This window comes from Silurus meridionalis, chromosome 14 (assembly GCF_014805685.1).
Source record: "Silurus meridionalis isolate SWU-2019-XX chromosome 14, ASM1480568v1, whole genome shotgun sequence".
Classification (NCBI taxonomy): domain Eukaryota; kingdom Metazoa; phylum Chordata; class Actinopteri; order Siluriformes; family Siluridae; genus Silurus; species Silurus meridionalis.
Genome location: NC_060897.1, coordinates 22,250,524 through 22,263,005, shown reverse-complemented (window position 1 = coordinate 22,263,005; position 12,482 = coordinate 22,250,524). Strand labels below are relative to the sequence as shown.

The 12,482-nt window shown below is 41.3% G+C and overlaps 1 protein-coding gene across 12 annotated transcripts in view; it reads right to left on the bottom strand.

Moving 5' to 3' along the window:
- The window catches only part of rbfox1 (RNA binding fox-1 homolog 1), a 257,633-nt gene that overhangs the window by 66,181 nt on the left and 178,970 nt on the right, over positions 1-12,482 (bottom strand). Inside the window, exon 1 of one of the 12 annotated variants that reach the window (XM_046865712.1) lies at positions 3,836-4,161. The exons of the other annotated variants lie outside the window; for them this stretch is intronic. The gene's annotated coding sequence lies outside the window, so the exon portion shown is untranslated. Of the gene's footprint in view, positions 1-3,835; positions 4,162-12,482 lie in introns of those variants that run through there. 12 annotated transcript variants of the gene reach the window in all.

Sequence of the window (12,482 nt, the reverse complement as noted above, 5' to 3'; positions counted from 1 at the left end):
TGTTGTGGCGGCGCGTCCGCTCATGTGGAAATGTTTACAAAGAGCCAGGCTCGCCCTTCTGCTCGCTAATGCTTCAGTTTAAAGTATTAAGACAGTCGCCGAGCGTTGCTCTAACGTGTACGCATTTCATAACCCACTCGGCTTGCTTGTACTTGCTCCTTTTTTTCTTTTAATAGCGGCGCATCACACAGGAAGGTGCGTTTGTATTTATATCGTCGTGTCGTTTATTTCCTTGCTCTGTTCCACGAATCCCTGAGGGGGTTCAGACTTCGTTTCCTGACCATCTGCATTCGCCACATTAACATTTCAAGTGGAAGGCAATGTTCCCAAGTCATAAAGCATCACAGACTCCCTGATGTGAGGTTTCTCCCGTCCTCCCCTCCCCGTTCGGACCCGGAGAAGCAGAGCTAAAAACGAATGCAACGCGTTTGCTGCAGGCCTCATCGAGCCTCGGAATAGAAATACGCCAGTCGTTACGTAACCTGCGCATAAGCGAGCGAATTTCACAGCACTAAAGTTCGGCCAGAAAATGACAGAGCAACCCTGAAGGGAACGATGCAAGAACGAGAGGAAATGGATCGTGGAGTTCAGCTAAGCATATTCCACACATCCAAACATGAAATCACAGCAGCGCACAGTCACACTGCGGCAGGATTACATTTATATCATCACATTCGCTCTGTTACTACATCATAAATTATATCGTGATGTCGTAAGAAGGCTGTGGGGTGAAAACCAATACATACAGAAGTCTACACGTCTGCTTCTATTCCAAAGCAGGGTTCACTTTTTTCACAAAAACTAACAGAAAGCGTCGACCCAAACCGTCCCTACACTCTGGTCTAGGAAGAATTCAGCCTCTTTTCTCGCTTCTTCACGCCACCAGTGTTTTCTCTTACAACTGTCTACGATGATGATACACCGACTTACTTACAGATTCTTACTCTGGCTTCTTTTTAAAGGAAAAAAGAAACGCGTCAACTTGAGCGGCGTGACTTTGATTATACACCCCCCCCCCCCCATCCAACTTCTGTCAAGTAGAGCGGAATTTTAAATGAGAGGACCGGGCAGAAAATCTGCATGATGTATTCGAGGTCTAATGAGTGCTAAAGTAGATTGCAGGCATGGGGCATATGCAGGATCCAGCGTCTTTTCCTCACTCTGGAATAATTTAGCCCAGACGTGCGAGCGTGCTGCCGCCCATCAGGATTTACCCATCGAAACATCGCCCGACGCGAACACACACACACACACACACACGCGCGCTCTGCTGATGGGAGCAGGGGGTGCAGTCAAGCGTGTTTTTTGCCAGGAACCTCGTAGGTGCTGCACAGACAAGCAATTATTCAAAGCGCAGTCCAGAACTTGCATAACGCCCCGGTGCACCCACATCATGAGTCACCGAATTACATAAACTGGATATGGGGGTATTCTAGCACTCGCGGCTGCTTCCTACAGAAAAAAAACGTCTGAAAACCGATACATCGCGCTGGGATGACACGAGGAAAAAAAAAAAAACGGACGTGTAGTTTACGGAGGATGATTTGTTTTCCGTGTGTAAACGCGTGCCATGTTCCATCCTCGCCTCCGAGCACGCTGCGCAACCGAACTATACACACAGCAGGAGAAACACAACGGCGTGGAAATGTACTGATATCGTTTGCTTTTTTTTGTGTGCAATTTTCAAAGCACAATATGCGAAACCTCTACGATGGCTTTCTGAAACACAATGCGAGGGATATTTCAACGTCTATTTGTTCTTAGTAATGCAAAGTGGGCGGGGCTTGTTTCATGTGAATGTGTAACAAATGGTACTGGTGTCACTTGTAGGGTGGGGGCATGGCCTGTTTATAAAATTATAAGTAGCGTCTTATGCCAGCTAACTAAACACTGACTAGCCAAACAATTATCAAACCAAAGCAGTTGAACTTTTCCAGCTACGTACTCATCCGAGGTCACGCCATCGAGCTCTGCTGCTTCCATCCTTATTTAGTTTATTGCATTAAGTTACTAAAAAACAACACACCACAAACACATTGGAGGAATCGTTCGACCCGATTTGGGGTCGTTTGGATTTGTCTCTATACTGAGTTTTAATGAAATTGCTAATAAGTAGCATGAACAGTGACGATGATGTTTCCTGTAGACGTTCAATCAAAACCATGTGAACTAGCAAGTGAACATGAACTAGCTAATACAGCCTGGGTGACTAGCGTGGAGCATGGCTCGAAGAATCGTTAAAAGTTCTTGAGATTTAAGTTAATGTGCTTAATATGCATCAGACAAGAGAGCTGCCAGTTAAGTATGCTCTTTTGAATAATAGGCCACGCCCACTGGGTCAGGTCAGTTCTTAATGTTAGGGTTTGATTTACTTTCTTCACACTGCTGGATGTTTGGAAAAGTTAGAAACTCCAGCATTCATCTGTTTATCTGATCTGTCAATTAAGTATGCTGTTTAGAATAATAGGTCACACCCACTCTGTCTCTGTCGGGTCAGTTCTCAATGTTGGGTTTTGATTTTGTGTCTCCACACTGCTGGATGTTTGTTAAAAACTTAGGTGTCAAACAAATATTCATTTATTCATATGAGCTGTCAATCAAGTATGCTGTTTAGAATAATAGGCCACACCCACTGGAACAGGTCAATTTCCGTTTTTAGGGTTTGATTTAATTCTTCACACTGCTGAATGTTTGGTATAAACTCTGGTGTCAAACAAATATTTATTTATTCATCTTAGCTGTCAATCAAGTATGCTGTTTTAGAATAATAGGCCACTCCCACTCTGTCAGGTCAGTTCTCAATGTTGGGGTTTGATTTTGTGTCTCCACACTGCTGAATGTTTGGTATAAACGTTGGCGTCAAACAAATATTGATTTATTCATCAGTGCTGTCAATCAAGTATGTTGTTTAGAATAATAGGCCACGCCCACTGGAACAGGTCAATTTCCGGTTTCAGGGTTTGATTTAGTTTCTTCACACTGTGGGATGTTTGGTAGAAACTCTGGTGTCAAACAAATATTTATTTATTTATTTTCAGTACACGCTTTCAACTTTTTTTTATAACCTATTTCACTAATTACCACCCCTGCATTGTCTTTTAAAAAAAAAAAAAAAAACAGATGCGAACGCAATCCAAACCACAACATCAGGCTCCACCCCTCCATCCATCCCTGCACATATTTTAAATCTTAGATCTATTCAAGAGCAATTATTCTTCATCGTTCTTATCACAACAAACAATTTAGTGCCTTAAGCAGGACATATAAATAGCTGAGTGTTCAATTAGAACTTATTATTGCTTCCATAACTCATTTCCAATGCAAATGTCATTAGTGTCGTTATTGTTTCTGCAGCCGGAGAGCCATCAATATTTGAACATGGAGAGCAAGCAATTGAGATAGAGATGCGATTGGCGTGTGTGTGTGTGTGTGTGTGTGTGTGTGTGTGTGTGTGTGTGTGGGAGAGAGAGAGAGAAAGAGAGAGAATGAGATCGAATGGGATCAACAAAATAAACGGTAATTCCCAGCTATTTCAATTAAGCCTCATTATCATTATTATCATCAGCATTTAGACACTGCTTGCCATTTTCGCCTCCATTAACAACAAAGGTAACTATGGCCATTACACTTTGAGTGCATCTCTCTCTCTCTCTCTCACACACACACACACACACACACACTCGCTTGGCGAGCACCGGCGCATGGTCCTCCGAAACTGCATCATGTTTATGGTCGGAGCGTTTCGTTAGTAAACGCACCCCTCCGTCACTCCGTCACCCCTCTGCATCCCGGCGTCCTTCTTCCTCGCTCGTTCTAACATGTGTGATCCACTCACCGGCTGCGTGTCTCTCGCGAGGAGGAGGAAGAGGATTGGCGTTAGCAGCGGCGGCAGCTACCGAGCGGCTCCATGCAGCCCACTCGCACGCTCTCGCACGTGAGCGAAAGGATCATTTCAAGAAAAGGAGGAGAAGCGAAAAAGAAAGAAGGAGCGAGAGGTAAAAGGAAAAACCGAGAAACAACAACAACAAAAAAAGAGTGCCCGAGAGCAACGAGTGCATGAGATGGAGAAAGAGAAAGAAAGAGAGGGGGAGCGTGAGCACACACGAGAGTAGAAGAAAGAAAGAAAGAAAGAAAGAGAGAGAGAGAGAGAGAAAGAGAGAGATGGAAATTAATAATCCCAGAGACAAGTCCCTTCTCTGTTATTCATCAGGCTTTGCGCGAGCTGCAGAGGAGCGGAGATGTACGAGCGGGAGGGGTAGAGCTCCACACTCCATTGGCTCTCTCTTCTCATTCCTATACATCGCAGCCAATGCACTCGTCCTCCCTCCCTCTCCGTCTCCTTCTCTCTCTATCTCTCTCTCTCACGTGTACTTTTCTTTTCTATCTGCCCAGAAGTGCAAATATACAGTATGAAGAGAAAATGAGTGCATAAAGCAGAACTCACATTCTCACTAGAATCTCTTTCACTTCATCATAAACGCTTCCACTTGAGTTGTAATTATCGGGATAGCAGTATTATATATATATATATTACTATTATTATATATAATACTATTGTACCATACACAATGCTTTTTCACTAAAGGCTGGTGTGGAACTGTCAATAATTTGGATGAGTTTGAATAAAACAAAATTGATTGTAGTAGAAAAAACAAAACAAATAAATCGAAAATAAAGAAAAATAATTAGGGTACTAAACTAAACCTGTAGCTTTCTCGTGTGATCTCGTGTGATCTCCTGTAGCTTTCTCGTGTGAGGTTATTTTGAGCTTTATGAGGTTTCCTTGAAATCCAATGAGCAAGCACACAACACACCCTGATTTTTTCCTCTCTGTCGCATCATCGAGGGGGTTCGATCTTTAGCATGAATTACTGTACGGAGTTCCGCATGTTTTTCTCGTGTCCCCGAGTTGCTCCTCGTTCTCCAGTTTCCTCCATCCTTCACAAAACATTCCCTAGGTGTATCAAAGACACATTATTACCCCTAGGTGTGTATGTGTGAAAAAAATGTGTGATTCCTTGCAGGATATATTCCCACCCTCACTCTGGGAAATCCCAAAATATACACCAGATCCAAGAATTCCTGAATGAATGAAGATGATTATCCGTATGATTGGGTGATTTCGGGACAGAAATCTGGGCGAGAGGTTCTTCTCTTTGTGCTGCAGCTAAAAGGCAGACTCCTGAAACTGCATTTCGAGCGCAGGAGTTTTGCGTGCACAGCTGTCAATAATTGATGAGCTTGGCGGAGTGTGCAGCTTTGGAGATGGGCTCAAGCCGTTAGATATTCTCTCTCTCTTCTCTCTCTCTCTCTCTCTCTCTCCTGCATGCTGTGTAGGATGTTATGCCGTGCCACCCACACTTTTAGAGCAAGTGAGCTGTGAAATGTATTCATTGTTAACGTGAGGGGGGAAAAAGAAAATGGGATGGCCGGGAATTCTGGCCCGTATTTTCAGACAGCGACAAATAACACAAGTACTTGGGGTTATTTTCTTCTTTTCAGCCAATGATTCAGCATTTAAGCAAATATTTGATATTCGAAGATATCACTCGATCTAAAATTCGATATTTTTTATTTGATAAGGTAATGATCGGATAATTGACGATACCTTGGAATCTGGTACAAAAATTGTACTGTACGATTTACATATACGAATCATCCAATCATCTGCCTCCGCTTGTGAATATGATGAATATAAAGGGAGGGGCCACCATGAATAGAAGTCATGTGACTCTGTAATGGTTACGTTTTAATCGAGAGTGCTGCGGTTATATGCCAGCGAGCTGAATCATTAGCATCAGTCATTAGCTACGTATGAATGGTTATTAACCACTCATTAATTAATAGATAGTTAATGATTAATTAATGACTGAGGAAAAAAACTCAGCTAGTCATAAAGCTTAAAACATTTGTTTATTGGAACCTTGTGAAGAGAAAATGGCTATGAAAATTATACAAGAAGTTATAATGTTCCAAGAAGTTGCACCAGCGACTTTCCTCAAAACCAACGTCAAACACACATCCATGCTTGAACACATCATTCGTCCAAGGAATCGTACATGCTTTCGTAGACTTCTCAGAAAACATTCAGAATAAATACTCAATAATAAACAATCGTTCCCACTTTGGGATAAATATTATAGAGGGCTAAACATTAAAAACCAAAAAACAAACAAACAAACAAACACACACAACCCCGTCAAAAGCTTATAATATGAAGGAGTCATGTGGAATCTCATTATTATCTGCAAATTAAGCACTTCAGCTGGGTCTGCGTTTAGCGCCACGCTCTCTCGTAATCAGATGCATTTTTCGAGGCAAGAAAATAGACGATGTGGAAGATGAGAAAAAGGAAATGATGAGCTGCCACACACACACACACACAACACAGATTAAGGGGAAAGAAAGAACCAGTGAGGAATGAATCTGTCCGAAATTGCACCTAGCATGAGTCGCAATGGAGAAGACTGAGCACATTTAAGAAATCCCATCATGCACTTGGGTAGAATGTGGGCAGGATGTGATTATTTCCGACATTTCTGTGTCTTATTTGGGTCAGGAATTCGATACTCATGGAATGCAAACACAAGTTGCTTAGCTGATTTTGTTTGAAGGTGTGTGTGTGTGTGTGTGTGTGTGTGTGTGTGTGTGTGTGTGTGTGTGTGTTTTGGGATGGTTTTGCAGTGCGCCACAGAAACAGACGGTAATTACCATTGCCCTTTCTGTCACACCTCCAGCATGCGAGCACACCCACACAGGAAATGGGAAATGGGTTGAGGCTGCAGCGAGCCACCGAAGTCTCTGAGCCTCATTCCCGACCAATTCAAGCTAATCTGCTGGTTGATTTTGGGAGGGGGGGAATCAACAAACATTCACGCCGCCGAATCCTTGACGCGGCATGCGTCGAGGGCGTGTGGCGTTAGGGAGGAAAAGCGAGCTGCGGGAGCCCCATTCACAATGATTGTCTCATTCAGCCGAAGGCGCTGGCGAGAGAGGCCTTTGTCCGGAACCTGGTTTTGAAGTTCATCCAAAAGTGTTTTTAACAAATGCTAGTGGAGCTGCACAAATCGCTCTAATCAAAGCCTAAATACATGTTTGTGTGGACTGATAATGAGCTGTCCAGAGGAAGGCGTTATTATCCGGTACGCCCCTGTCTGAAACGCAGATGATGCTACATGCTTTGGAATCTCCTCAGCGTTATTAGTTACTAGCGCAGGCGAAGGCATCAGGATGCATATTTTTAAAACGATACTATTAAAAACATAAAATTTCATGTTACATTCATTTATTTGGTGGTAGCTTAGTGAACGAGGCATCGGACTTTAAATACCAACCACACCAAATTGCCATTCCTGGGCCCCTGAGCAAGGCCCTTAACCCTATAGCTGCTCAGCTGTATGAATGAGATGAATGTAAGTTGCACTGCTCAGCAATAGGATCTGACCCGTCTAGACATTTTTTTTGCAAGAAATGAGTCTTTTTAATAAAATACGTTTTTTTGGACCATGGTAAGAAAAGGAATATAACATTTACAGGAAAAACAATGAACTCATGGTGTAATAAAGCAGAACCATCATTACCGTCCTGAAGATTATTTTCTTCTAACATGACCACTAAACTGTTTTATTCCTCTCACACCACAGCCTTTCTTTTACTTAACATCAAGAACAAACATTTATAGTTTATTCAGTTCCTGTTCTCGCTTACCTTAGAGCAGCTATAAACAGTCAATACTCGTCAGCTTTAGCTTCTTTAAAGCATGACAGCATGGCCTAACACAGTTTGTCACATTCCCCCGAACTGCTCTGAAGCCTTGACACTGAAGACTCCTTCTATCAACATTAAGCAAACTTCTGTAAATAAAACCGTTCACGAGCCTCCAGCAGACGAGTCCCAATGCGAGCTGTTACTATAGAAACTCTAACATTATTAGACCGAGAGCATTCTGTATAACGTGATTAGATGCCGCACCTCTGTCAGAGCTGCTGTTGTAGAAAATTCATCAATACTGCTGTGGTATGGAACCTTATAAACACTTAATATATCTCAATCTGGCATTATGTAAATAGTTACACAAACTTTTCTTATTTCTAGCAGTGCTGGTTTTATCAGTCAGGGTTACGCGTTATGTGTTATAGAAATATGAGAAGTTATAATCATTTTGATTTAATTTACTCAAATTCTATCTGTCATCTGTTGCAGTTTATTCTCTGTACATGTTTGTATACATTTATTATTGTTGTCATTAAAATTATATCAATATTATATGTCTATTATAATGCCGTCTTCTTCTTTCGGCTTCTCCCATTAGGGGGCGCCACGGTGGATCATCCGTCTCCATACCCCCCTGTCCTCTACATCTGCTCTTTCACCCCAACCACCTGCATGTCATCCCTCCTCTTGGGTCTTCCTCTTTTCCTCCCTCCTGGTGTCTCCATCCTCGGCATTCTTCTACCGATATACCCCATGTCCCTCCTCTGCACATGTCCAAACCATCCCAGTCCTGCCTCCCTCACCTTGTCTCCAAAACGTTCTACATGCTCTGTCCCTCTAATAAACTAATTTCTAATCCTGTCTATCGTCGTCACTCCCAACGAACATCTCAACATCTTCAGCTCTGCTACCTCCAGCTTCACCTCCTGTCTTTTACTCAATGCCACTGTCTCTAAACCTACAACATCTCAGGTCTCACCACAGTCCTATAAACTTTCCCTTTCACTCTCACAGATACTCTTCTATCACAATATGTCTATTACAATGTAATACTAATATTTTAATTTTATTATCCCTAATAATATTTTAATCTTGTAAACCACTTTTAATATTAATATATGAATACTGCTAATAATAATTACTATTATAATTATAATTATTTCTTCATAATGAGTATTATTATTATTATTATTATTATTATTAATATTTACAGAAGTAGTTTTATGGGATTGTCTGTTCTCCTGGTGAAGTTTTCATCTCAAACTTCTCTGACTTCAGAGTCGTGAATCTCGAATCTTGTCCTTCCACCTTGTTAATATTACGACCGTAAGCACATCATCCGTCACGTGTCGCCCGCAGCTTAAAAGAAAAACAGAACCATTTTCCCCCGAATCGATATTGAAATCCTTTTGGTCATAAAACATTGTAATTCCTTAAAGCTCCGTTTCGCATGTACGGCGCGAGACCACGGAACCCCGGGGTCGATTTTCTGCGTTCTCTGCCTCTCCTCCGTCTCCGCGGCCTCGCCGAGATCCGATAGCTTTTATTTTCTGTCATTAAATTCAATGATAGAATTAGAGATACGCGTGGCCGGCCAGTGCATCAATAGAAAATCAATTACACTGTCAGGATGTAGATGTACAGCCTGCAACATTTCATATGTGGAGCACCAGAAGAAATCAACAGTGATTTTTTTTTGGGTTACTTGATTTATTTTTTTGCATACACAAGTTTAATCTCGTTTAATGATCGCGATCCAGAAAAGCTGTTTATCTGCTTCGACTGTGCCATTCATATTTCTGACAAACTTTAAAGGTGTTCCCTACTCAACTACACACCCATCACTTTATAATTCTTGATAAATCTAATATTAATCTTCGATTATCCATATTATGATTTTTTTTACTATAAATTTCCAATCAACTTTTAATTAAGAAAAAATCTTATCACCATCAAAAAATGCCTAAATATTAATTATTTTTGCATTTTGTATTTAAATGTAAATTGTAGTTAAATATTTATTTAAAAAAATGGAAGACCAGAAAATTTATCAACCATGAAATAAGTTTTATTTAATTAAACTATTGTATTATTTTTTTTACATTTCTACCATAGAAATGAATGTTTTATGACATTTCTGTTTGTATTTTTTATAGAAACATATATAAAATAAAATCTACTATAACAAAACATTTTTCAAAAATACTCTTTAATGCTATACAAATTAGAAGAATTGTTTTAAATATGAAACTGTTATTGATATTAATAAGAATTGAAGGTCATCTGAGGGTAAATGTATTTGTTACTACATTCGTGTCTCTTCCAGGTCAAGATCTCTCACCGAATATCATTTGAAAGCTAGTTTGTGGTAATGTTTGAGGTGTAAAAAGTGTAATGGCTGCTTTTGGGCTCGATCCGAGAGCATCTTGTCACTTTCGGTCCGGCTAACACACGGCAGGAGACACGCAGCACGCTGGAACACATCTGTTTTAATTGCGCTGATTAAGAGGACATATTAAGAATTCCCTGCTCCCGTGTCGCCTTCGCGCTTGAGAACTTCTCAGATGGCAGCGTGAAGGACTGCTCAAGTCCTTGTTGAAATAATTAGAGGGCAACGCTCTGACCTCTCGTACCTGAAGCACCCTTTTAATCTATCGACGCGAGCGCAGCGCAAATAATAATCAGCCCTCACCGGCGTTATCTTTTCCCCAGTCATCAGCAGGGTTTCACAGAACTGCTGATTCTCCTCCTCCAGTCCACAGAGCCCTGAGGTTAAAACAACATGGCTAGGGTGACCTGGAGACATGTACCACCGCTTATGTGTATATACCACGTGTACCGTGTGTGTGTGTGTGTGTGTGTGTGTGTGTGTGTGTGTGTGTGTGTGTGTGTGTGTGTGAGGGGGACATTATCTCAGAGCTGTGCTGTGATTGGCTGAAAAAATAAACAATAAAAAAGTGTCAATGATTATATGAACTGTTGGTAATGCAGTTCCAGCCAATCCATCCATCCATCCATCCATCCATTAAAGTGTCTATCCTTTTGATTATATATCTATCCATCTGTAAAAGCACAGGATACAAAATATGTGGAAACGTGGTGTTCTGGTCTCTGCTCTGTAATCGTCAGGCAAAAATTTTTGGCACCTCTGATACGATCTGTCGCAGATACACACACACACACACACACACACACACACACACACACACACACACACACACACATGCACGCACACACTGCAAACCAATAAGCAATCACTTGGCCATGTGTGAGCATGTGTACATTCTGTCAGCACGCACACTTAAAAAAAAGAAAAATAATCACAGATATTTATGGGTTACGACGTGAGCCGTGTGTTTAATCATCTGAAAAGGGCATGATGTAGAGCGTAATCACGTCAGCTAATAAAGCCTCAGAGTGTTCCAGTCACAATCTACTATATTTGAATTTCCAATATTCCATATCCAGCTGAGACTAAACATCAACAGCGGCGGGAACGTAATGACAATATCCACTGTATTATTTTTTTTTATTAACTATGAACCCTATCACTATGTCCCCAGAAATACTGAGAAAAAAAAAACAAAGCATCTGGAAATAGACATCAATTTTTATTCACAGTTGATAAAAAAAGAAAAACTTCAATTCCATATTCAAACTGCACAGTTCCTCAGACTCAGCTGCATCACCCGAGTTCATGCTCGGAGTCAAACAGACGTCCTATGAAGTTTCTGAAACAGCGTTTTTGTATTTCTTTACATTCCAGAACCTACTAAGGAATGCTGCTAAGATTTGAAGACCTTTAAGGAGTATTATACAGCATTATAATTTCTGAAATATTTTCTCTTAATAACGATGGAGTATGCGGAAAATCGTCTCAGAAGAAAAAAGGAGACGTCTCTTGCTGTGCGTATCTCTACATGTTTTTGTTTAGAACACAATTGTATTTAATCTGAATAAAGTACTTGTATTCTATATTGTATCGATTTTGTGTTGGGGGCTAAAATCTTGAGGAAGAACAACCCCGGGATGTGAGAGCATGTTTTCCGGTTGCCTCCACCCTCCTTTTCTCCGCTCCCTGTAGGAGCTGTAATTGACTTTATGTTCGTTCCACTCCTGATATCTTTGCCGTAGTTGATGGGAGCTCTCAGCGGAGCGCTAGAGATATGTCATACAATCCAATCTCCTGCTCTGGCTCTGATTGCATAGACGATTTAATTAAAGGCAACAATGAACATTTTATTTAATGGCTCTGACCCTCCTCCCTTTATCCACACCCACTCCGCCACCCCCAACACCACCCTCCGGCCCCTCACCCCTCACCCGGCTCACACAACCCCTTCTCGTTTCTACACGGTACGCGTCACATTCAGATTCCAACTGTAACTTCACGACCGAGGTGTCCAAGCGTGTTCCTTGGGTGTATCCTATAATCTCTATGCAGTACACTATGCATAATTCTGAGAATGAGAGAGAGAGAGAGAGAGAGAAGGAGAGAGAGGAGAGCTGGCTGGCTTGATGCATACGCTGTGATTTATGCATCAGATTGGATTTATGCATTAATGGAGTTCGGTGAAGGTCGCATTTCTGACACGGAAATTCATGGATGCGCGAATTAAAGAGAAGAAAACACACTCGTGACCGGATTTCCATAACGAGTTTGAAATCACTAACCCTGAGGGTGTATGTGGGTGAAAAAAAAAGTATATAAATATATATAAAATTACAAATAAAAATAACTGCTTTGGAGAAATGAGACGGTGATACAT